The sequence below is a fragment of the Sus scrofa genome, chromosome 13 (genome assembly GCF_054392235.1).
Source record: "Sus scrofa isolate SSC_HxYL_T2T_F1_AM1 chromosome 13, Sscrofa_HxYL_maternal_Yorkshire_Landrace_v2.0, whole genome shotgun sequence".
Taxonomy (NCBI): Eukaryota; Metazoa; Chordata; class Mammalia; order Artiodactyla; family Suidae; genus Sus; species Sus scrofa.
In genome coordinates this window covers 86,726,797-86,753,846 of record NC_139395.1, presented here as the reverse complement: position 1 = coordinate 86,753,846, position 27,050 = coordinate 86,726,797, and the positions used below count along the sequence as shown (strand labels likewise).

The following is a 27,050-nucleotide window of genomic DNA, read 5'->3' as shown; positions in this document are numbered from 1 at the left end:
TTTTATATATCAATAAAGCTTCACTAAATTCCTTTTTTTAGATGAAGGTTTAAACAGAAACTCTGTGATTCTCTTCCCTCCCTTGTGTTTTATTCCTGCTTTAGAGACCTCAAGTTGGGGGGTGCTATGGTGAGGGGGGCGGAGTGTGAATGGAGTGTGGTGGGAGGGGGAGTGTGGGTAGGGGTGTGATGGGGCCATGGCCTGGCCTCTCCTTCCCACTGCCCCCCACAGGCTTTCAATATTGTGAGTAAAAGGAGGGGACCTCCTGGGGGAGGCTGGTTGATTCACCCTGTGGAAATATTGGCGCCCTGGGCTGGGGGGCAGGGTGGGCCCAGTTTCCAGGAAGGGCTTGGGCAGGAAGCCAGGCAGGAAGGGGCTGGGAGTTTCTGGAAGGGCAGCCTGGAGAGGCCAGGCTGGGCAGCCATCGGCCTCACCACGCTGGCCTTCTCTTTTAGAGATGGGGAATCGTTGGCACTTCCTGGCACATGCCAGGAATGGGGGTGGGAGGGCAGGAGGCTCTGGGCCTGACAACAGGAGGGAGGTGGTGGGCCACTCCTCAGCTGGCCTCTAGGGGCTGTGGCCATGGGTGGAGAGATGAAGGTGGGCAGGCTGGGGGCAGTGGCTGAGGACTCCTGGGCCTTACTCTTAGCCTGGCCCCCCACTCTCAGCCTGTGCTTTGGGCATAGGAAGGGTTGGCAAGGAGGGCCCAGGGGCTCTAATTGGTCAGGGGCAGGTCGTAAGCATCCTTGGGCAGAGAACCCACTGAGGTCTGGGCAGGAGCTGCTCTGTGGAGGCCCCATCTCAGCCTCTGTGCCCATGACATCCAGCCCCGGAGGTGCCTCCAGCCTACGGCCACTGAGGCCTCCTAAGTTCAGCCTGCACTCAGGGTCCTGCCCCCTCCAAACCTTGTGCTCCAGACTGGTCCTGCCCACCCCCGAGCACCCCAGCTGGTTCACGCAGGTAATACCAGGGCTCAGGCAGGCAGTGCAGGACAAAGATTTGAAACCTGGGAGAATGAGGGCCCTGGGGTATTCATCACACCACAGAGAACTATACTGAGAGTGGACCTGCTGGAGAAGGAAATGAGTCCACGAGTCAAGCTCTGGTGTCTGAGCCCCTGGGAGTTGGTGCTGCCCCTGCAGCAATTTTTGTTCGCAGAAGCTGGTTTGCTGTTACCTGTGATCCAGGTGGACTGCTGTCCAGATAAGGCACCAGAACTCTCAGGACCAGTGGGACAGCACAGCTGTGGCGGGCACGCCACAGGCTCCAGTCCCACCATCTCCCAACCAAGATTCACCTGCCAGGGCCATTGGGTTACAGACAAGTCCCCAAGGCCTGTGGCTTTTCCAACTGACAACCAAGCTGTAAACTGAAGGTTGACACAGACGCAGCCATGGGAAGATCTGAGGGAATGACAGTCCAGACAAAAGGAACAGCCAGTGCAAAGTGCTCGGAGCAGGAAGGGACGTGACACGTCCAGGGAGCTCACAGAGGCAGGACAGCTGTGACAGGGTACACAGGGGAAGAAGGGGGGAGACATTCCCAGAGGCGGGCTGGAGAGGGCGCGAAAACTCTCACAACCAGAACCTCCAACTAACCAGAGGCAGCCCCTGCACCAGCCATGTTCACCAACAGAGCTCCTGCCATTAATCTGACAAATAAGTGAATAATGTGTTAAAACTCAGAACTTCTAAGTTCTGGTTCTCCAAAAGGGCAGGAACCGTGAACACCGGCCACCAGAGGCCAGACCCAAAGAAAGACAGGAATCAAACGCCAGACAGAGAGGCCAAAACAGGGCCTCTCAGATGACAGGGAGGGGAGGGTAAGGAAGGCAGTGAGGGAGAAAAGTTCCAGGAGGTTCTAGTTCAGCTTCTAGTTGAAGCAGGACTTTTCTATGGCAAATGACAGTGACCTGACCTGAACTGGCTTAACTAAAATGGGCATAAGCAGCTGGGAAACCCAGAGGTGGGCTAGGCTCAGATGAAGATTACTCCAAATACCATCACTGTCAACCAGCTTGGCTTCTCCCCACCTTTCAGCTTGGCTCGCTTCCTCTGATGACGTCACTTTCCTCCTGGTGGAGAGATGGTTGCTGCAGTTCCAGCCCTTATATCAGTAAATGGGAATGTCTCTGGTCAACTTTGGATCATGCCCAGCTCTGAGCCCATTGCTGTGGGTGTGAGGAGCAGGAGGGGCCGCTGTGGCTGGGGCAGGAGCTGAGGTCAGAGGGGAGGGGCAGGGAGGGAGGGCTTTCCCTCTGAATGACACAGGAGCCTCAATTTGGAGCAAAGGGGAGACATTGGTTTGAACAGTATCCTGCCTCCTGAGCCTGCTGTCCATGTGGAAAGAGGCTATGGTTGGGACAAAGTGGGCCTAGGGAAGGTTGAGACTGGGGGGCAGCAGAGGGTCGGGCAAAGGGCCCACATTCAGGGGTGCACCTTGAAGGTAGAGCCAGCAGGATTTGTAGACAGCCTGGATGAGCAGGGAGGAAAAGAGATCCTCACATGCAGATGAGAAAATTGGGGCACACGATCTTAAGAAACTGGCTCTGGGCTCTGAGTCACCACAGCGGACTGTGTGCAATTACGGCACCTGCCTGGCTATGGCGGCCACCCAGAGAAGGCTGTCTATTTCTTATTTGCTGATGTGGCCCCCTGTCTGTGAGAGGTAGGGTCCTGCTGCCTGTCCTGCTGCCTGACCCCACAGGCTACTGCAAACTACCGCCAACCCATGGGCCAGTCATCCAGGGGGACCACAGCTGGAGGCTGAGTGGGGGTGTTTCTGGAGAAAAAAAGTATGAGGGACGGAAAGCAGAGGCTAGTATGTTTTTCAGGAAGGAAATCTTCGCTGCTGTAACAGTCTGGGAGTCTCGGCCCGGCCTACAGTCCGGCCCAGCCAGGAAGCACCCCTCCCACTGCCCTCGGGTCGGAGGCAAACACTTTTGAGGACAGGAAGGGAAGAGGTGAGCTGAGCATCAAAGCAGCTGTGGAATTTGGGGGCTGGTTGAGTGAGGGGCGTCCCCGCCATCTTATGTGCGATGGTGACTTCCAAGCCCCCAAATTGTGAACAGGCCCACTGAGGTGAGGGTGGGGGTGGGGTTGGTGCTGGGGAGGGCAGGGCACCCGGCTCTGCACTGTGGCCGGAATTCCTGCAGGACGCTCTGTTCTCAGCCGGCAGCCCTGCTAGGCCCATCAGATCTGTGCCCTGGTCTCAATGGTGGACAAGAACAAGGCCCCAGGAGGCCCTCAGCTGGCCACTGCCAGGCACTGCCCCACAGTGCCTGCCCGCCCACCACCAGGCACCCTGCATGCAACCCCACCCCATCGGCACCACCACCCATCCTGGGCCCTCCCACCCCTCCCCACCCTGGAGCTGCCTGGAAATTGGGCCCTGTCCAGCCGGACGGTCTGTGTAGCTCCAGCTGGTGGGCTCCACTGAGGCCACCCATTTCCTGCAGCCATGCCCACTGGCCACAACAGAGATGATGCATCCTGCTTCTCCTCTGCTCACTAAGTCCCCCCAAACTGGGCCCCACCATGACCCCCTCCCCCCATAGCAACCTCCTAGGGACATTCCCTGGACGGTTCACAGTGGAAACTCTGCAGGCCTGCCCCGGTCTCTAGAATGCTGTGCAACATCAGAAAAGCGACCTAACCTCTCTGTTCTCCAGCTTCCTCTGCTTTCCGGGAGGCCTCAGGCTTCACAAGAAGACAAACATTCAGCTTCAGGGAACTGATTCAGAATGACGCAACCAGAAAAGTCTGGAGGATAATCCAGATTTCAGTATTGAGTTTTGATCTTACTTTGATTTGTTGGAATTTTTTTAAACAAACACACACAGCACTTACCCTGTACTGCCGTGCAAAGGTGGCAGCCACGGCCACTCCTCACCATTTAACAGAGGAGGAGACTGAAGCCCAGACAGGTGGACAAGTTGCTCAGAGGTGGAAGGTTATAGAATTGGGATGCAACCTTAGCATCTGGCTCATAAACAACTCTCTATTTCCCCAGGGCCTGAGGACCGCTGATGCTCTAAGCTGCCCCTGCCCACCTCAAAGGGGTAAGGTCCCCATCCTCAAGTAGGATGGGTCATTCTTCAGAACTGTGTAAGGGAGAGGTGTGTTAGTGGGTGTATGGGCGAGTGTGAGTGTGTTTGGGGTGTGAATAAGTATAGAAAGTCATGGGGATGCATGCATGGCAGCCTAGGGACTCCTGAGAAGAGCTGGCCAGGAAAGAGGGAGTGGGGCAGGGGTGAGACTTTGGGATGCGCCTGAAAAAATTAAAGAGCAATTAGTCAAAGTCGGATTGTTTTTCTAAACTCCTAGTGCAAACAACATGTGGGGCAGCGCCCAGATGGTGCCCAGGAGCCCCTGACAGGGTCCTCAGGAAACAGGTGCTCCTGGAATGTTTCCTGCCGCCGGGCTGTGGCGGGTGAGCGAGGTGGCCGTGATCTTTATTACCGTCAGGCGGGCCCAGCTGCAGCCCCGTCCAGCTGGGTGGAAGCCGTGGCCAGCAGTCACAACAGCACAGGCCTCCTCTGAGCCCGGCCTCACAGCCCTGCATGCCGGCCTCACAGGCCAGCATGAGGGGCGTCCCTGGGCCGGGCCGGAATGTGGGAGCAGGGCTCTGTTCAACTCTGCAGAATTGCTGGCAAGAGGTTTATGGGTATCTTTACTTTGGAAAGCCATGGCCCATTAGTCTTCCCACGTGTTGTACCAACGAATGATGCCACCAGCTATGAACACTCAAAGCTGTCTCCCTACACTTCCTATAGCCATGGGGCCTACTCTACCCTTTTTATCCTTGCTCATCTGATAGAGGAACGCAGCATCTCCCAAGGGATAGATTTTAAGCAGAAGAGGAGCAAGTCATGACTGTTTCAGGAAGACTGTTGTGGGAGTTAAGCTGATGATAAACTGGGGTAGAGCCTGGATTATACTTAGGCACAAAAAATATCTCAGCATGAGTATGTGGTGTTTAAAAACATGAGACTTAGAGTTCCTGTTGTGGCTCAGTGGTTAACGAATCCAACTAGGAACCATGAGGTTGCGGGTTCGATCCCTGGCCTTGCTCAGTGGGTTAACGATCCGGCGTTGCCGTGAGCTGTGGTGTAGGTCACAAACAAGGCCCTGGATCCCGCGTTGCTATGGCTCTGGTGTAGGCCAGTGGCTACAGCTCCGATTAGACCCCTAGCGTGGGAACCTCCATATGCCGCAGGAGCGGCTCTAGAAAAGGCAAAAAGACAAATAATAATAATAAAGACATGAGACTGAGTGGGACTACCAAGATGATAGGTAGGTAGATAGGTAGGTGAGCAGGTAGACAGACATACAGACAGACAGGTTATAGATAATAGACATATAGAAGATAGATAGGTAATAGACGATACATACATACATATGCACACAGATAGATGCACTGACTTGCTATGTTTTCCAGTTTCCATGGGTAACACTCCCACCATGGTTCATTTTAAGCTACCATTGTGGTGTCACTGAACAGGTCATTGGCACACAACCAACACTTGCAAGCTGATATGAGCTGGCTCCTGCTCACCACTGCCTAGAAATCAAGTGAAGAAAGAGTCACAGGAAAGAATGAGAAGAATGGAAGAGTGATCTGCCATATTAAATGCTGTTGAAATGTCCAACTAGATGAGGACTTCTGCCGTGATGTATACAACATTTTGTCATAAAAAAATGTTACTTCATACAGACAAGGTGCAAAAATAGCATGACCTCATACCCTGTTCGTAAAGTCACGTTCTCAGTGCAACTTAAAAACCAGAGAAAGATAAATAACTGGATTAGCCCGTTTATTTCCAACCTTTCGCCTCTTTTCTAATATATATAATATATATACTATACATAATATACATTAATGTATATGCTATAATTTTCCCTTTAAGCATGGCTTTAACTGCATTCCACACATTTTTATATTTGGTATTTTATTTTTTATTTTATTTTATTTTTTTTTGTCTTTTTAGGGCCCCACACATGGCATACGGAGGTCCCCAGGCTAGGGGTCTAATTGGAGCTGTAGCTGCCAGCCACAGCCACAGCCACAGCCACAGCCACAGCAACTCAGGATCCGAGCTGCCTCTACAACCTACACCACAGCTCACGGCAACACCAGATCCTTAACCCACTGAGCGAGGCCAGGGATCGAAGTTAAAACCTCATTGTTCCTAGTTGGATTCATTTCTGCTGCGCCACGACAGGAACTCCTATATTTGGTATTTTAAATATCATTTACTCATAACATTTTTTTTTTTTTGCTCTTTTCTTAGGGTTTCAAGTGCAGCATATGGAAGTTTCCAAGCTAGGGGTCGAATCAGAGCTACAGCTGCCAGCCTGTGCCACAGCCACAGTATCGTGGGATCTGAACCACATCTGTGACCTATACCACAGCTCACAACAACACCAGATCCTTAAGTCACTGAGCAAGGCCAGGGATTGAACCTACAACTTCGTGGCTAGTAGTTGGGTTCATTTCTGCTGAGCTACAATAGGAGCTCCCTCAAAATATTTTTTTAACTGCCATAGTGTTTCTCTTTGGCCCTTGGGGTTTGGTTTTTGTTGTTGTCTTGATTAATTTTTCGCACGAAAAACACTTAATTTTTAAAAATTGAGAGACAGACTAACACAACTTTCTAAGTCAACTATACTCCAATAAAATCTATTTTTTAAAAAAATTGAGAGGAGTTCCCGCTATGGTGCAATGGGTTAATGAGCTCGTGTGTCTCTGTGGCGTTGCCAGTTTGATCCCTGGCCTGGCCCATTGGGTTAAGGATCTGGCATTGCTGCAGCTGTAGCATAGGTTGCAGATGTGACTTAGCTTCAGACCATGGCCCAGGAACTTCCATATGCCAGGGGTGCATCCAAAAAAGGAAAAAATTATTGAGATACAGATAGAGAGGAAATATTCGAAGAAATGATGGTTTGACCCAGGCTGATTCATTTTTACCTGGGTCCACTTTTTTCTTCAGTTTCCTGAAGAAACCATCTCATACACTCTTTCTTTTATATGGAATTTCTCTTAGAATCTTGTACTTAGTTCACATACGGAATTTTTAGTCAGATTTAGAGTTATACGTTCAAATAATTCTCCGTAATCTTTAGATTGTTTTAGGATGTATTGTTTTATCATTGCAAATGCTATGAACTTTTTTACTGTAAGTACTAACAACATTTCTACTATATAAGTATCCATATAATAAATGCATAACATTTTCTTTTTTTAGCTATTTGGGGGTTTTGTGGGTTTTTTGTTTTGTTTTGTTTTTGTTTTGTCTTTTTAGGGCTGTACCCATGGCATATGGAAGTCCCCATGCTAGGGGTTTAATCAGAGCTGCAGCTGCCAGCCTATGCCACAGCCACGGAAACCCCAGGTTAGAGCTGCATCTGTGACCTACACTGCAGCTCACAGCAATGCCAGATCCTTTACCCACTGATCAGGGCCAGAGATTGAACCTGCATCCTCATGGATACCATTTGTGTTCCTTTCCACCGAGCCACAATGGGAAATCCCTTTTTAGTTATCTTTAAAACCATTATTTCTGGAGTTCCCTTGTGGCCGAGTGGGTTAAGGATATGGTATGGTCACTGCAGCAAATTGGGCCACCACTGAGGCATGGGTTTGATCTCTGGCTTCCGCATGCCACAGGCATGGCCAAAAAAAGTCATTATTTCTAATTAATTATATCGTCATATGGGAACACATCCTAAATTATTTCCATTCTTTGAAACTTTTTTCAGTATAATTTAATTTTTATTTTATATTGAAGTATACTTTATTTACAATGTTGTGTTAGTTTCAGGTATAGAGCAAAGTGATTCAATTATACATATATACTTTCCTTTTCAGATTCTTTTGCTATATAGGTTATTACCAGATACTGAGTAGAGTTCCCTGTGCTATACAGTAGGTCTTTTTGATTATCTAGTTTATGCATAGTAGTGTGTATATGTTGGTCCCAAATGCTTAATTTATCCCTCCCCCTAACCTCAGTCTTTCCGCTTGGGTAACCAGAAGTTTGTTTTCTAAGTGTATAAGTCTGTTTCTGTTCTGTAAATAGGTTCAATTTTTTTATATTCCACATATGTGATATCATAAGTATTTATCTGTCTTTGTTTAACTTATTTCACTTAGCATGATAATCTCTAGATCCATCCATGTTACTGCTAATGGCATTATTTAATTCTTTATTATGGCTGAGTAATATTCCATTGTGCATATGTACCACATCTTCTTTATCCATTCTTCTGTTGATGGACATTTAGGTTGCTTCCATGTCTTGGCTACTGTAAAGAGTGCTGAAGTGAACATTGGGGTGCATGGATATTTTCAAATTAGGGTTTCTCCAGAGATACACCTAGGAGTAGGATTGCTGGATCATATGGTAGTTCTATATTTAGTTTTTTAGGGAATCTTCATACTGTTTTCCATAATGGTTGTACCAATTTACATTCCCACCAACAGTGTAGGAGAGTTCCCTTTCCTCACACCCTCTCTAGCATTTATTTGTAGCCTTTTTGTTGATGGCCATTCTGACTGGCATGAGGTGGTAACTCATTGTAGTTTTGATTTGCATTTCTCTTATAATTAGTGGTGTCGAGCATCTTTTCTTGTGCTGTTTGGTCATCTGTATGTCTTCTTTGGAGATATGTCTATTGAGATCTCTTGCCCATTTATTGAACGGAACTTTTTTTATGTTAATACTGCATGACCTGTTTGTCTGTTATGGAGATTAACCCCTTGTCAGTTGGCTCATTGGCAAGTATTTTCTCCCATTCTGTGTGTTGTCTTTTTGTTTTGTTTATGGTTTTCTTTGCTAAAGCTTTTAAGTTTAATTAGGTTCCATTTTTTATTTTGTTTTAATTTTCATTACTCTAGGAGGTGGATCCAAAAAGATACTGCTGTGATTTATGTCAAAGAGTGTTCTGCCTATGTTTGCCTCTAAGAGTTTTATAATATCTGGTCTTACATTTAGGTCTTTAATCCATTTCGAGTGTGTTTTTGTATATGGTGTAAGAGAATATTCTTTCTTTCTTTTTCTTTTTGGTCTTCTTAGGGCTGCACCAATGGCAAATGGAGGTTCCCAGTCTGGGGTCAAATTGAAGCTGTAGCCACCAGCCTAGGCTACAGCCATAGCAACACCAGATCCAAGGCGCATCTGTGGCCTACACCACAGCCCATGACAATCCCAGTTCCTTAACCCACTGAGCAAGACCAGGGATTGAACTTGCATTCTCATGGATGCCAGTCAAATTTGTTTCCACTGAGCCATGACGGGAACTCCGAGAATGTTCTAATTTCATTATTTTACATACAGCTCTCCAGTTTTCCAAGCACTACTTATTGAAGAGACTGTCTTTTCTCCATTTTATATTCTTACCTCCTTTGTCATAGATTAATTGGCCATAGATGCATGGGTTTATTTCTGAACTTTCTATCCTGTTCCATTGATCTGTATTTCTTTTTTTGTGCCAGTACCATACTCTTTAATTACTGTAGTTTTATAGTATAGTCTGAATTCAGGAAACCAGATTCCTTCAGCTCCATTTTTCTTTCTCAGGATTGCTTTGGCTATTTGCGGCCTTTTAGGTTTCTATACCAATTTTAAAATTTTTTGTTCCAGTTCTGTGAAAAATGCCTCTTTTTTTTGGTATGCCCTTCCATTTATTTATATTTGCTTTAATTTTTTCATAATATTTTACAGTTTTTATGTAAAGGTCTTATGTTTCTGTCATTAAATTTATTCTAAGGTATTTGTTATTTTTTATTACTCAATGAACTTATTTCATTTATAGTTATATAATGATAAATGCCATTGATAATTTGACAGGATTGCATTGAATCTTGTAGATTGCCTTGGGTAATATAGTCATTTTGACAATATTGATTCTTCCAATTCAAGGACACAGTTTACCTTTCTGTCTATTTGTGTCATCTTTGATTTTTTTCCTCAGCATCTTACAGTTTTCAGAGTACAGGTCTTCAACCTTCTTAGGTAGGTTTATTCCTAAGTATTTTACTCTCTTTCGATGCAATGGTTAATGGGATTGTTTCCTTAATTTCTCTTTCTGATCTTTTATTGTTAGTGTATAGATATACAAGAGATTTCTGTGAATTAATTTTGTATCCTGCAACTTTACTGAATTCATTGATGAACTGTAATAGTTTATTGGTATCATCTTTAGGATTTTCTATGTATAGTATCATGTCATCTGAAAACAGTAAGAGTTTTACTTCTTCTTTTCCAATTTGGATTCCTTTTCTTTCTTTTTCTTCTCTTTTTCTTTCCATGGCTAGGACTTCCAAAACTATGTTGAATAACAGTGGTGGAAGTGGATGTCCTTGTCTTGTTCCTGGTCTTAGAGGAGGAAATACTTTCAGCTATTCATCATTGAGTATGATGTTAGCTGTGGACTTGTCATATATGGCCTTTATTATGTTGAGGTAGTTTCCCTCTATGCCCACTTTCTGGAGAGTTTTTATCATAAATGGGTGTTGAATCTTGTCAAGAGCTTTTTCTGCATTTATTGAGATGATCACATGATTTTTACTCTTCAATTTGTTAATGTGGTGTATCACATGATTGATTTTCAGATATTGAACAATTCTTGCATCACTGGGATAAATCCTACTTGATCTTGGTGTATGGTCCTTTTAATGTATCATTTGATTCGGTGTGCTAATGTTTTGTTGAGGATTTTTACATCTATGCTCATCAGTGATATTGGCCTGTAATTTTCTTTTCTTTGTGGTGTCCTTGTCTAGTTGTGATATCAGAGTGATGGTGGCCTCATAGAACAAGTTTGAGAGTGTTTCTTCCTCTGCAGTTTGTTGGAATAGTTTCAGAAGGATAGGTATTAACTCTTCCCTAAATTTTTGATAGAGTTCACCTGTGAGGCCATCAGGTCCTAGAATTTTGTTTGTTGGAAATTTTTTTGTTGTTGTTGTTTGTTTTGTTTTATTTTGGTTTTTTTGTTTGTTTGTTTGTTTTGTCTTTTTTTGCTATTTCTTGGGCCGCTCCCGCGGCATATGGAGGTTCCCAGGCTAGGGGTCGAATCGGAGCTGTAGCCGCCAGCCTATGCCAGAGCCACAGCAATGAGGGATCCAAGCCGCATCTGCGACCTACACCACAGCTCACGGCAACGCTGGATCGTTAACCCACTGAGCAAGGCCAGGGATCGAACCCGCAACCTCATGGTTCCTAGTCAGATTCGTTAACCACTGCGCCACGACGGGAACTCCTATTTTGTTTTTTAGCTATGCCCACAGCAGACAAAAGTTCCTGGGTTCCTCAAACCTGAGCCACCACTGTGACAACACACAATTCTTAACCCAATAAGCCACAAGGGAACCCTTATTGGAAGTTTTTAAGTCACAGTTTCGATTTCAGTACTTGTGATTGGTCTGTTCATATGTTCTATTTCTTCCTGGTTCAGTCTTGGAAGATTGTACCTTTCCTTTTTTATTTATTTATTTATTTATTTATTTATTTATTTATTTATTTTGTCTTTTTGCCTTTTCTAAGGCTGCTCCCACAGCATATGGAGGTTCCCAGGCTAGGGGTCTAATTGGAGCTGTAGCCGCCAGCCTACATCAGAGCCACAGAAACTCGGGATCTGAGCCACGTCTGTGACCTACACCACAGTTCATGGCAACCCTGGATCCTTAACCCACTGAGCAATTCCAGGGACTGAACCTGCAACCTCATGGTTCCTAGTCGGATTCACTAACCACTGAGCCACAACGGGATCTCCTCCTTTTTTATTTATTTTTTAATGGATGCACCTACAACATATGGAAGTTCCTGGGCCAAGGATTGAATCTGAGCCACAGCTGCCACCTATGCCACAGCTGCAGTAATGTCAGATCCTTTAACCCACTGTGCCAGGTTGGGAATTGAACCCACACTTCTGCATCAACCTGAGACACTGCAGATTCTTAACCCTCTTTGCCACAGCAGGAACTCTTTCTAAGAATTTGTCCATTTCTTCTAGTTGTCCATTTTATTGGCATATAATTACTTGTAGTAGCCTCCTATGATCTTTTGTATTTCTGTGCTGTTGGTTGTGACCTCTCCTTTTTCATGTCTACTTTTATTGATTTGATATCTCTCTCTCTCTCTTTCTTTTGGGAGGGGGGAGATTAAACCTGTGCCACTGCAGTGACAATGCCAGGTCTTTATCCCACTGTGCCACAAGGAAACTCCTTTTTTCCCCTTTTATTTTGATGAATTTAGCTAAAGGTATATCAATTTTGCTTGTCTTTTCAAAGAACTAGCTTTTAGCTTTTTCTATTGTTTTCTTCATTTCTATGTCATTTATTTCTGCTTCAATATTTATGATTTCTTTTCTTCTACTAACTCTGAGTTTTGTTTGTTCTTCTTTCTCTTGCTGCTTTAGGTGAAATGTTAAGTTGTTTATTTGAGATTTTTCTTGTTTTCTGAAGTAATGAGAAGAGAACTCTTAGAATTGCAACTGCTGTGCCCCATAGATTTTGGATCATTGTGTTTTCATTTTTGTTTGACTCTATTTTTTTATTTCCTCTTTGATTTCTTCAATGATCCATTTGTCATTTAGTAACATTGTTTAGTCTCCATGTGTCTGTGCTTTTTACAGTTTTTTTTTCTTCTTATAGTTGATTTATAGTTTCATAGCATTGTGGTAGGAAAAGACGCTGGATATGAATTCAATTTTCTTAAATTTATCAAGGCTTACTTTGTGGCCCAGGATGTGATCTATCCTGGAGAATATTCCATGTGTGCTTGAGAAGAATGTGTATTCTGCTGCTTTCAGATGGAATGTTCTATAAATATCAATTAAGTCTATCTAGTCTAGTACATTAAGACTTGTGTTTCCTTATTGACTTTCTCTCTGGATGATCTATCCCTTCCTCTAAGTGGGGTGTTATAGTCCCCCAAAATTTTATGTTATTGTTTATTTCTCCTTTTATGGCTATTAGCATATGCCTTATATATTGAGGTGCTCCTATGTCAGGTACATATGTATTTATAATTTTTATATCTTCTTTGGATTAATCCTTTGATCATTAGGTAGTGTCCTTCTTTGTCTCTTGTAACATTCTTTATTTTCATGAGTTGTTTGTTTGTTTTCCTGCTGCCCCCATGGCACATTGAACTTTTGAGCCACAGCTGCAGCTAAGAATTGAATCGGTGCCTCCACCGAGACAAGCGAGATAAAAAATCCACTGTCCCACAACAGAAACTCCACATTCTTTTGTTGTTGTTGTTGTTTCTTTTTAGGGTCATGCCCCTGGCATATGGAAGTTCCCAGGCTAGGGGTTGAATTGGGGCTACAGCTGCCAGCCTACATCACAGCCACAACAACACAGGATCCAAGCTGCATCTGTGACCTACACTACAGCTCATGGCAATGCCAGATCCCCAACACACTGAGTGAGGCCAGGGATTGAACCTTCATTCTCATGGATACTAGTTGGATTCATTTCCCTTATATCATGATGGGAACTCCCACATTCTTTATTTTAAACTCTATTTTTGTCTGATATGAATATTGCTACTCTAGCTTTCTTTTTATTTACATTTATTTACATGGAATACTTTTTTCCATCCCCTCACTTTCAGTCTGAATGTGTCCCTAGATCTAAAGTGGGTCTCTTATAGATAGTATATATACAAGTCTTATGTTTATATCCATTCAGCTGGTTATATCTTTTGGTTGGAGCATTTAATCCATTTACATGTAAGGTAATTATCAAAATGTATGTTTCTGTTGTGATTTTGTTAATTGTTTTGAATATTTTTTGGTAAATGTTTTTTCTTCCCCTCCTCTTTTTCTCTCTTCTCCTGTGATTTTTTTTTCCCCTCTTTCAGCCATACCTGCAGCATATAGAAGTTCCCAGGCCAGGGACTGACTCTGAGCCACATCTGCATCTCAGACCTAAGCTATAGCTGCAGCAATGCAAGTTTTTTTTTTTTTTTCTTTTTAGGGCCACACTTGCGGCATATGGAGGTTCCCAGGTTAGGGGTCCAATCGGAGCTGTAGCTGCTGGCCTACACCACTGCCACAGAAACACCAGATCTGAGCTTAACCTGCAAACTACACCACAGCTCACAGCAACACCATATCCTTAACCCACTGAGCGAGGTCAGGGATCAAACCTGCATCATCGTGGATGCTAGTCAGATACGTTAACCACTGAGCCATGACAGGAACTCCAGCAATGCCAGATTCTTAACCCACTTCGTTGTGCTAGGGATCAAACTGGCAATGCCACAGAGACAAACTCACTGTGCCACAGTGGGAACTCCCTTTTTTGAGGGATATACATTAGTGATCCCATTTTTTTCTTTGTGTTTTTTTGACTATCTTTAATGTGGTGTTTGGATTGCTTTTTCTTTTTTGTGTATATATGTATTTTAAATTCTTGGTTTGCAGTGACCATGAGGTTTTGATATAGCAATCTATATCCATGGAAGATTGTTTTAATTTGCTGGTCCCTTAATTTTAAATGCATTTCCAATATACTGCCTTTGTACCCTTCTTTTCTCATGATTGATTGTTTTGATATCATATTTGCATGTGGGTGACTTCCTCTGTTTATTGTATGTTTGCATTTACCAGTGAGCTTTCTCATTTATAATTTCCTTGTTTCTAGTTGTGGCCTTTTTCACATGGAGAAGTTTCTTTAGCATTTGTTGTAAAGCTGGTTTGGTGGTGCTAAATTCTCTTAGCTTTTTCTTATCTGCAAAACTTTTGATTTTTCTATTGAACCTGAATGAGAGCCTTGCTGTATAGAGTATTCTTGGTTGTAGGTTTTTCCCTTTTCATCACTTTAAGCACATCATGCTATTCCCTTCTGGCCTGCAGAATTTCTGCTGAAAAATCAGTTGATAATTTTATGGAGATTCTCTTGTAATGTTGCATCTTCCTTGTTGCTTTTCATACTTTGTCTTTAATTTTTGTCAATTTGAATAATATGTCTCAGCATGTACCTCCTTGGGTTTATCCTGTGTGGTACTCTCTGTGCTTACTGGACTTGAGTGAGCATTTCTTCCCCTATGTTAGGGAATTTGGGGGCTGCTTCAATCCCCAGCATTGGCTTAAGGATCTGGCATTGCTGCAGCTGTGGCTTAGGTTGAAGATGAAGATATGGCTCAGATTTTATCCCTGGCCTGGGATCCCTTAGGCCTTTTCTCTTTCTCTTCTCCTCCTGGGACCTCTATAACACAGATGTTTGTGTGTTTAATGTTGTCTCAGAGATCTCTTAGACTATCCTCATTTTTTTCTTTTTATGGCCACACCCATGGTATATGAAAGTTCCTGAGCTAGGGATTGAATCCAAGGTGCAGCTCTGACTCACACTGCAGCTGTGACAACACCAGATCCTTTAACCTACTTTGCTGGGCTGGGAATTGAAACCACACCTCCACAGTGACTCAAACCACTGCAGTCAGATTCTTAACCTACTGTGCCACAGTGGGAACTCCTGTCCTCATTTCTTTTCATTCTTTTTTCTTTATTCTTTTCCACAGCAGTGATTTCCACCAATCTGTCTCACTTATTTGTTCTTCTGCTCATTTAATATGCTGTTAACTCCTTCTACTATATTTTGCATTTCAGTTATTTGTTTGTTTGTTTGTTTGTTTTGCTTTTTTAGAGCTTCATCTGAGGCATATGGAAGTTCCCAGGCTAGGGGTCAAATCAGAGATGCAACTGCCCACCTATACCACAGCCATAGCAATGCCAGATCTGAGCTGTGTCTTCGACCTATACCACAGCTCATGACAACAACAGATCTTTAACCCACTAAGAGAGGCCAGGTATTGAACCCACATCCTGATGGCTACTAGTCAGGATTTTAACCTGCTGAGCCACAATGGGAACTCAGTTATTGTACTCTTCATCTGTTTGTTTGTTCTTTAGGTCTTCTAGCTCTTTGTTAAACACTTCTTGTATCTTCTCAGTCTGTGCCTCCATTTTTTTTCTGGTCATGCCTATGGCATGTGGATATTCCCAGACCAGGGATTGAACCCTCATAACAGTAGTGACCCCCACCACAGCAATGACAATGTTAGATTCTTAACCAGCTAGGCCACCAGGGAACTCTGGTGCCTCCATTCCTTTTCCAAGATGTTGGGTCATTTTTACTATCATTACTCTGAATTCTTTTTCAGGTAGATTGCCCATTCCCATGTCACTTAGCTATTCTTCTGGGGTTTTATCTTGTTCTCTTTTTTTTCTTTTTAGGGTCACACCCATGGCATATGGAAGTTCCCAAGCTAGGGGTCAAATGTCACAGCACAGCAATGCCACATACAAGCTGCATCTGTGACCTACACCACAGTTTGTAGCAATGCCAGATCCTTAACCCACTGAGTGAAGCCAGGGATCAAATCCACATCCTCATGGATACTAGTCAGGTTCTTAACCCACTGAGCCACAACAGGAACTCCTATCTTATTCTTTTGTCTGGGACATATTTCTCTTCCATCTAATTTTGTCTAATTTTCTGTGTTTGTGCTCTCTGTTCCACAGGTTGCAGGAATGTAGTTCCTCTTGCTTCTGGTGTCTGCTCCCTGGTGGGTGAGGGAGCTCCCCGGTGGTCCCTGGGCTTCCAGAGACTTCCTGATGAGAGGGAATGGTGCCTTCCCACTGGTGGGTGCGGCTGGGTCTTGTCTCTCTGGTGGGCAGGGCCATGTCAAGGGGTATGTTTAGAGGTGAGGCAGCTGTGGACCCAGGGAAACTTTAGGCATCTGTGTTCCCACCCTGTTGGTTGTTTGGCCTGAGGCCATCCCAGCACTGGAGCCTGCCGGTTGTTGGATGGGCCAGGTCTCAGTATCAAAATGGCAATCTCTAGGAGAGCTCACACCAATGAATATTCCCTTGGGCCTCTGTGACCAGTGTCCTTCTTCCCATAGTGAGCCTCAGCTGATCCCTGGCTCCCCAGGAGACCCTCCAGGACCCACAGGTAGGTATGGCCCAGGTGACTATGCAGTCACTGCTTTGCTGTGGGTCCCAGTATGTATGAAACCTTGTGTTCGTCCTCCAAGAGTGGAGTCTCTCTTTTTTCTAGTTCTGTGGAGCTTCTGCACTCAAGTTCCACTGGTATTCAACAACAGATCGTCTGGGAGATCCTCCTCCCTGTGCCAGACAGGGAGCCTGATGTGGGGCTCAGAACTCTCACTCCCGTGGGAGAATGTGTGCAATATTATTATTCTCCCAATTTGTGGGTTGCCCACACAGTGGGTATGGGATTTGATTATATCACAAAAGCCCCCCTCCTATCATCTCATTGTGGTTTCTTCTTTGTCTTTGGATGTAAAATACCTTTTGTGGTAGGTTCCAGTCTTTTGGGTCAATGGTTGTTCAGCAGTTAGTTGTAATTTTGGTGTTTTCATGAGAGAAGGTGAGCTCAAGTCTTTCTACTCAACCATCTTGTCGCCAATCAATTCCAGCAGTATTCTTGAGGTTTCATGTACTTCCTGACCTACCCTTCTTTCATATGTAGGATTCATCCTGAACTTCCACAGGGTTATTATTATTATCTGTCATTTTAGGGCCACGCCTGCATATGGAAGCTCCCAGGTTAGGGGTTGAATCAGAGCTTCAGCTTCCAGCCTACACCACAGCCATAGCAATGCCAGATCTGAGTCACGTCTTAGACCTATACCACAGCTCATGGCAATGCTAGATCCTTAACCCCCTGAGCAGGGCCAGGGAATTGAACCCACATCCTCATGGATCCTAGTTTGTTACTGCTGAACCATGACAAGAACTCCTGCCACAGCATTATTATCTTGGTAAATTTATCTTGATTCAGGATTTTTCCTCAACCTTAAAAAACACCAGCCTAGGAGTTCCTGTCATGACTCAGAGATAATGAACCTGACTGGTGTCCATGAGGACACAGGTTTGATTCCCTGGCCTTGCTCGGGGGTTAAGGATCCAGCATTGCCATGAGCTGTGGTATAGGTCACAGAAGCAACTTGGATCCAACATTGCTGTGGCTGTGGCATAGGCCAGCAACTGTAGCTCCTACTCAACCCCTAGCCTGGGAACTTCCATATGCCACAGGTGCAGCCCTAAAAAAGCATAAAGAAAAAAATCACTAGCCTGTAGTAATCACATTCCACATCAATAAGGCTTCTGAATAATAACAGGGCATTGCAGCTGAAAAGAATTCCAAGGCTCAGACTCTAAGGATTCTCTAGGAAAACTAGGTCACTGATTTATTATATAAAAGGATATAATTCAGGAAGATCCAGATGGAAGAGATGCATAAGTTAAGGTTTGGGGACAGGGTGCAGAATTCCTACACCCTTTCCAGTGCACCACTCCCCCAATCTCTATAGCTCTTTGAAACTTTTTGAGAGTTGCTTCCCAGAATGAGTACATTTTTGGTGAATTTCCAATTTGTACTCTAAAGTAGTCATGTGTTCAATATGTTACACATGTTCATTAGGTCATGTTCACTGATCATGTTATTTGAATCTTTTTTATTCTTATAGATTTTTTTTCTGCTTGTTCTATAGGTTACTGATAGAAGTAAGAGATGAATTAATACTTCTCACTATAGTTATGGAGAAGCAACAGACAATAACAGAAAACAGAGCTTCTTCTCCTTATCTGTTTTCTGTTGTCTGTTGTTTCTCCTAGTATCCATTAATGTGGTCTTTTCTCTTTCTGGCCTAGTTACTTTCTTTTTTCTTTCTTTCTTTCTTTCTTTCTTTCTTTCTTTCTTTCTTTCTTTCTTTCTTTCTTTTTTTTTATTATTTATTTATTTTTTATCTACACCCACAGCATGTGAAAATTCCCAGTCCAGGAATTGAACCAATGCCACATGAGTGACCTAAGCCTCTGCAGAGACAACACAGAATCCTTAACCTGCTGCACCATAAGAGAACTCTGGCCTAGTTACTTTTGTTGTGTGCTTGATATTAAAATTTTGAACACTCTAGGTAGAAATAAGTTGAGGCCTAGAGGGCTATTATCTTCCCTCAGAAAGGCATTTAAAGGTATTAAATACCTCCAGAAATTTTCTTCTAATGCCTTAGCCTCTAAATCACAAATCTAGCCTTGGGGTTTGAGAGTACGTGAGACTCAACAGCTGTTCCTAGGGGCTGGTCAATGTCTGCTTGCAGGGCACCCTCAGTCCCAAGGGTACTGCTTCAAGACTCTGAACTGCACACCGGTCCTACCCTAGTTCCACCAGTCCTTCCCTTCCTCACCCCACGATTGCCAAAGGCAGCACTTAGCTCTTAGCCACCTCAGCCAAAATCAGCGAACAACCCCAAGGAAAAGGTGGTCCCAAATGTTGAACTCACATTTTTGGAATTTTTACTTTGTACTGGATTCCTGGCCCAGTAATTCTTCATGATGTTTTTAGTTCCTCAGGGCCTTCAAGGAGGTGTTAAGCTTTGTTTTGTTTTGTCCAGCTCTTCTTTTCTTTCTTTCTTTTTTTTTTTTTTTTTTTTTTTTTTTGCAGTGCTGTGGGATTTTCTTTTTTTATATAATGGTTCTTATTTTTTCCATTATAGCTAATTTACAGTGTTCTGTCAATTTTCTTTTTTTTTATTTATTTATTTATTTATTTATTTTGTCTTTTTGCTATTTCTTGGGCCGCTCCCGCGGCATATGGAGGTTCCCAGGCTAGGGGTCAAATCGGAGCTGTAGCCACCGGCCTACGCCAGAGCCACAGCAACGCGGGATCCGAGCCGCGTCTGCAACCTACACCACAGCTCACGGCAACGCCAGATCGTTAACCCACTGAGCAAGGGCAGGGACCCAACCTGCAACCTCATGGTTCCTAGTCGGATTCGTTAACCACTGCGCCATGACGGGAACTCCTCTGTCAATTTTCTACTGCATGAAAAGGTGACCCAGTCACACATACACTTATACATTTTTTTTTTCTCACATTATCATGCTCCATCACAAGGACTAGACATAGTTCCTGGTGGTATACAGCAGGATCCCATTGCTTATCCATTCTAAAAGCAATAGTTTGCATCTATTAACCCCAAATTCCCAGTTCATCCCACTCCCTCTCCTTCCCCCTTAGCAACCACAAGTCTGTTCTCCATGTCTATGATTTTCTTTTCTGTGGAAAGGTTCATTTGTGCCATATATTAGATTCCAGATATAAGTGATATCATATGGTATTTGTATTTCTCTTTCTGACTGACTTCACTTGGTATGAGAGTCTCTAGCTCCATCCATGTTACTGCAAATAGCATTATTTTGTTCTTTTTTATGGCTGAGTAGTATTCCATTGTGTATATACACCACATCTTCTTAATCCAATCATCTGTCGATGGACATTTAGGTTGTTTCAATGTCTTGACTATTGTGAATAGTGCTGCAATGAACACGCCGGTACGTGTGTCTTTTTCGAGGAAAGTTTTGTCTGGATATATGCCCAAGAGTGGGATTGCTGGGTCATATGGTAGTTCTATGTAGAGTTTTCTAAAGTACCTTCATGCTGTTTTCCATAGTGGTTGTACCTTGTCCAGCTTTTCTAATTGCCCTCAGTGGAAAGGTTGGTAGAAATCACTCAGTCATCTTTATGAAAATCTAAACTCTTGCTTCATTTTTTTTTTAAAGAAAAAGTCATAACTTCCTACTCCTCTAGAAGAAGGAGTACCTTATTTTAATTTCCATAGAGTTCTCTTCCATGATGAATATCTCCATAGATGAGAATTTGAGGGAAGGGACTTGCTAGTCAGAACTCTTAGAGACAGACAGTATTAAGGACAGAGTTGGTGGGAGTTCCCACCGTGGCACAGCGGGTTAAGGATCCAGCATTATCTCTGCAGCAGCACAAGTTCGATCCATGGCCCAGCACAATGGGTTAAGGATCCAGCATTGCTGCAGCTATGGCATAGGTCAGATTTGATCCCTGGCACAGGAACCTCCATATGCTGCGGGTTTGGGGAGGGGGGGGGGATAAAAAAGAAGAGACTTGGCAACCACCAGCCAAAGTGCTAATACATATTTCTGTTTCCACACACACAAAAATTGTTAGGCCAATATCTTCAATTCCTGTAAACCATAAAACTCCCAAGGATGTAGGCAAGATAGGAATGGCACTGCCACTTGCTGATAGCATGTCCTAATTATCGGAAATACACCCAAATAGGAACCAAAGGTGCAAAATCAAGTCACAGGTTAAGATAGTATCACTGTAGGAGGTTTGAAATCCAATCTGCTGCCTCAGAATCTGACAGGGAAGGATGATATAGAAGACAGATTCTGGAGAAGAAAGACTGAGCCCCTGGCCAGCACCTTCTCTCCCTACACTCAGCTCAGCTGGTTTGCCCACTGTCCTCGCACCAAAGGGAGTGATTTATTTGCAGTTGAAACCCTAGTATCTCAGGAGAAATCTTGGTCAGTTTTAGCCACTTCCTTACATTTAGCCTCATTCAAGGTCTTTTCATGACTGCCTTGTCCTAACCCGCTTTCCCACTGATAAAAATGCTATTTCTGGTTCTTGTCCTAATACTCAGAGGAACTCAGTATTGGAATTGCTATCAGAGAGTTACTAGTGGCCCTTCACGTTAAAGAAGGAGGAAGGGATCAAAGAGGCTGACCGACTTGCGCACAGTCAGAGTCCTTGAAAGCAGGGCTAGGAGAGCTGCTGTCTCCTGGCCACTCTCCATGTCACCTCATACCTGTCCAGGCTCAGCCACCCTGGGCAGTGGGTGCCCACCTGGGGAACTAACTTCCCAGAGGCTATTCAGTAGGGCCTGCCGAGACAGAAAAGGGGGGGCAAGACCAAAGACCCTGAGGCAGGGAGGGCCTTACTCTCCCGCCAGCCTGCAGCCCGGCCCCACCCCAAGACACCCACCAGCACTGCAGAGGGGACGCAGCTGGACATCAGACCCTGGCAGTCAAGCCCCATGGGAGTCTATGCACCGACCCTCCTGACCTTTCCCGTCAAACAGCAGCCTGACTTGGCCTTTAGCTTGTGGACTCTAGGGAGGGGCTTCCCCCTGCTGTGGAGGGGGTAACAACACCCATGCACCTCTGCGGTGAGACTCATGTGAGTTACAGCAGGTGGGTCACCTGGGGCCGGGCTCAGAGCACTTAGTACACGGTGGCTCTGCTGCAGAAAATGAACATTGAGGAAGCTTTAATGGCTTTGGCTAAACCTGGAAAATCACTGGTCAAGGGCCTACTCCAGGCCAGGTATTTCTCTCAGAGGCTGCTATGTGTTCACTTGTTCAGTAGCCTCTGCTTCAACACGCTCAGTGACGGGGGTGCTCACTGCTGGATGTTCTGTTTTTGAACAACCTTGATGGATTAGGTCTACTTCATGAGAAAGTTACCACCAACAACTCACTGGTCCCAGTTCTGCTATCCTGAGCCACACAGATTTTGCCTCCACATGAAGCAACAATCACAATAATAATACAAGGGCAACTTTTTTGGAGTTGGTCTGATGTGCCTGGCACTGTGCTGCAGGCTTCTTAATGTATTATCTCACTTAGTGTGGAAACCAGCTACCCGCCCATCCCCCCACCCAACAAAGACAGGAAGCTCCCAATTTATGAACTAATTGTGTTCTTAAAATTCTTTCGTAAGACTCTTGTTTGGATGGCGGAACCGCTTTCCCACATAAACAATGTCCTAACGGGCTGTGGGTGCCCCAAGGAGGCCCTGAAGCCCAGCTCACCCTCCACGCCTGGCGGACCACCAGGCATTCACGGTGACAGCAGATATAGTCAGGTTACAGTTCCAGCCATGAAACAACGCAGGAAACACTGATGTCAGGAAAGAGATGTTTGTTCTTCGACACAGCTGCTTGAGGAAGCGCGGGCCTGGGAGACACGGCCAGCTGCCCATGCCAGGGCAGGCATGGCCTGGGAACCAGCCTGAAGCCAGCTCTCTGCCACAGAGAGACCCACAGAGCTATGGCCGAGAATTTTACCCAAAGACTGGCCCCTGGTGGCAGGGATGGTGTGGGGTCTTGGAGGAGTTGGCTGGCCTGGCTTTGCTGCATCCTGCATGTGTGGCCCTGAGCAAACTTCCTGTCATCTCGAGGTTCCCACATGGAAAGTGGGGCCACCATGATCCTTCCTGGGGGCAGTGATGATTCAGAGACAGTATGTGTGTCAAAAACTTGGGGAAGCTTTGGCACACAGGAGGTTCTCAATAAATGGCAACTCGTGTTGTCAAAAATAAAAGTTCTACAAGGTCTGTGTGGAGGAGGAAGGAAGAAAGAGGGAGGGAAAGGAGGTATCCCAAGTGCCCAGGGCAGTGGGCAAAGCCCATCATCTGAGGAGGGGTTTTCTGATTTGCACCTGGCCCAGCAGTGACTGAGGACCCAAAGCAGGAAAGCAAGGGCTGAACAGTAGTCTCAGAGAGACTCAGAATTCTAAAACAGGACAAGCAGCTGGCCTCAGGTAGCCCAAGGTGATTGAGAGGCAGGAGAGCAACTCTAGGCAAAGCTAGCATCACAGGCCAGAAGAAGCTGCCGAAACAGGAGGTCGGACCAGGAAATCTCAAACTGGGGCCTATGCCAAAAGCTTCAGATGCTTCTAGTTCCTCAGGAGCTTCTAACTTTCGGAAGTCATTTCCATAATCAAATGTACAATTTCCTAAGCAAGGGCAGCCAGAGAACCAGTACCAGTGATTGAGTTAATCATGGTCTTATAGCCACTGGGTACAACTTCAATGGCCACAGGCTACCAAGGAAACAGCCAAGGTGGGAATAAGATGTAAGATGACAAGAGAAAGGCAAAGAGCATTTGTGTGTGATACAAAAAAAACAAAGTCTTTGCAATAATTCAAAATAAGAAAAGTGTAGGCAAATTGAATCCTTATAAGTGGTTAAAGAACTTGCCAGATTCCACAGAGCCTGCGTGGAGGCAGCCAGCACCCTCTTCCTGTTTTAACCAGGATTCAGCAAGACAACATCATCCAGCTGTAAGTTAATGTTGTTCATTTGAATTTCTTGGAGTTCCCGTCATGGCTCAGAGGTTAATGAATCTGACTAGGAACCATGAGGTTGCAGGTTCGATCCCTGGCCTTTCTCAGTGGGTTAAGGATCCGGCATTGCTGTGAGCGTGGTATAGGTTGAAGATCCAGCTTGGATCTCGAGTTATGGTTGTGGTGTAGGCCAGCAGCTGTAGTTCCAATTCAACCCCTAGCCTGGAGGAACCTCCATACGCTGCCGAGGGTGCAGCTCTTAAAAGCAAAAAAAAAGACAAAATACTATACAATTCCACTTGCATGCAATTCATGAAGTAGTCAAAAATTGTAGAAATATAAAGTAGAATGGTGGTGGCCAGGGGTTGGGGGAAAGAATGAGGAGTTAGTGTTTGATGGGGACAGAGTTTCTGCTGGGTAAGATGGAAAGGTTCTCAGGGAGGATGGTGGTCATGGCTGTACAAGAATGTGAATGTGGAGTTCCCGTTGTGGCGCAGCAGAAACGAATCCAACTCGGAACTATGAGGTTTCAGGTTCGATCCCTGGCCTTGCTCAGTGGGTTAAGGATCCGGCATTGCCATGAGCTGTGGTGTAGGTCACAAACGCAGCTCAGATCTGGCATTGCTGTGGCTGTGGTGTAGGCCAGTAGCTCCAGCAGATTAGGCCCCTAGCCTGGGAACCTCCATATGCTGCGGGTGTGGCCCTAAAAAGACAAAAGACAAAAAAAAGAAGAATGGGAATGTACTTAACACCGCTGAACTGGACAATTAACAACAGTTAAGGTGGTAAATTCTGTTACGTGTATTTCACCATGTTAAAGATAAAATATAGACGAAGTCAACACTGGGAATGGGTAAGTTTTTTATTATGTTAAAAGATGGCCACATGTAAGAGTTCTTGGGTTGTCTCAGCAAAATAAACTGGGCACTAAAACTCATCCTCTAGGTGAGATTTTTGAGTTACTCTTCCCCCAGCACCATGATCTCAGCTGGACCACAGAGGAAAGCAAAGACCAGGAGAGCCGGTGACACAGTGAGTCATCTTCCAGCGACTTGGAGAGCTGCTTCTCATGGCAGTTGCCTGTATGCTGTTGGAGTGAAGGTTCCTGGGGCCTGCTGTGTCAGAATCTCCAAGGTGAGGCCTGAAACCTATGCTTTCACACACTCTCTGAGACCCTCTGACGCCCAGGTCTTTGTGACTCCAGTGGGGCATCCAGCCTCTCTGGGCCTCAGTTTCCCATGTCTGAGCCAGGCACAGATGTGCTCTTCTGCAAATACCTGGTCGCAAAATGAAATACCTACCTTAGAAAGCTGTGGTCAGGCAAGGGGGCCTCCAATTACTTTTTAGCACCAGAATCCTGTGTTCAAATAAAGTCTTACACAGAAAGTGGGCGTGGAAAATAGATCAAAGGGAAGCTGCTTGGAGGGTCCCAGGGGTTTGTCTGGGACCCCAGGCCTTCAAAGAGCATGGCTGGCAATGGTGCTGGGGGAGAGGGAGGCAACATCTGCAGGTGACTGAGCAGCTCCAGCCCTGGTGTTGTCACCTCTCTCTGGGAGAGAAGAGGGCACCATTTCAAATGGTGGGGCAAGACACTGGGGCCTGACTTGGCCCTGGACCCTGGTGTCACTCAGTTAGTGGAGCCCCCATCCCAGCTGAGGATGCCTGGGGGGCTGTGAGTCAGGGTCACCGGGTGGCGGGGACACATTGATACTGGGGCACTCATGCTGGAAACCGGCTCGCTGCAGTGGCCGATTATCTGATGGAGCGCTTCCTTCATCAGTGCTAATATCCATGTAGTGAAACAATGAGAGGGTTTCCTATCAGCCCCAAATAGGACGTGAAAACTCTCGGTGCTAAGAGTAGAGGATGCTAGAATAGGGCAATGGGAAACGCCTGAGTCACCAGAGGGCCTCTTTGATTCCAACGGCCAATCGTTGAAAGGAAAGAGAGAGAGTGGTTCATTAGAGGGAGGGACAGGAAGGACGGCCCCTCACGTGGGACCCTAACTCCAGGGACGAGAGCTGGAGGAGCCCGGCTGTGGAGATGTCACCCAGAGAAAGGCGTGAGGTCCACTGTCCACCCACCCCCACCCCCACCCCCACCCAGCCTCAGAGAACATTCTCGAGACACACTCCATGGCATCTCCAGTTTCTCCAAAGAGAGGCTTCTTTAAGAGGAATTTCCAGATACATTAGTCTCAGAGTGCTGCTTGCCCAGGAGCTGGGCAGCTGCTGGGCTGACCCAGGGCAAGGAGGCCTGTCCACCACCACCTCGTCCTGGGGCTCCAGCAGCCCCCCAGACCCCACCCACAGCTCAGATTTTCTGCAGGCAAAATGGGAGAGCACCTCGGGCCCAGGTCCTGCCCAGACCTTTCAGAGGATTCCCCAGCTCCCTGTGGCTGGACAGGGCCTCTTCTTCCTCTTCTCTGTGAAGGCACTGGGCCGTTTTGCTTGAAAGGATGAGGGGCACCTGCCCAGGGAGGGCGGAAAGGCTCTGGGCCTCGTGGCTGGGGCGTGCACTCACATCTCTCTTCCTCAAGTTGTCTTTTAACGTCAAACCGCAGGCCAGGTTGTCAGCCTTGGAAGGTAACAGAAGGGAGCCTGGCGTCTTCGAGCTTACGGGCGTCTAGGCCTTCACTCCACTCCAAGGAGCCAGCCTCACCGGAGCTCACAGGGCACAAGGAGTCGACTCAGGCCTGAGTTTTGCTTCCTCAGTGATGTTCTCCGGAATCAGAGATTATTGTAATGGCCCTCCCTCACTTTGCGGGTGATGTCAGACTATATGTACCTTAAAGCTTCCCACTGAGACGTGAATGTTTGAACCTGTCCTCATGCATATCACTTGGGTGAGGGGCCGGGAGCCCGGGCTAGGGGAGGGGGCACACCGAGCTGTGCTCTCTGAGCTGTGGTAACAAGGCTGGTAGAAGCCCGTTGATGATCTGCCAGCACGGGTCCAGGTCCTGTGCACCGAAGGGAACAGAGCCGAAGGAAGCTTACTCAACGTGTGTCATACAGGGGTCCCTTTCCCCGGGAAATGCGTGTGTCAGGGCGGAGTGAAGGCTCCTTGGGCTCCATTCCAGAACGAGCTAGAGGCTCCTGAGAGAAAGGGGCCCAGCTCAGC

At 45.7% G+C, this 27,050-nt stretch overlaps 1 long non-coding RNA gene across 1 annotated transcript; it reads left to right on the top strand.

Annotated features, from left to right (window-relative positions):
• Positions 1–614: 614 nt before the first annotated feature.
• Positions 615–26,739, top strand: LOC102159951 (uncharacterized). The gene is made up of 4 exons (XR_306926.4): positions 615–2,962; positions 4,012–4,060; positions 24,905–25,064; positions 26,494–26,739. It is a non-coding gene; the product is annotated as an uncharacterized LOC102159951 (long non-coding RNA).
• The last annotated feature ends 311 nt before the right edge of the window (positions 26,740–27,050 follow it).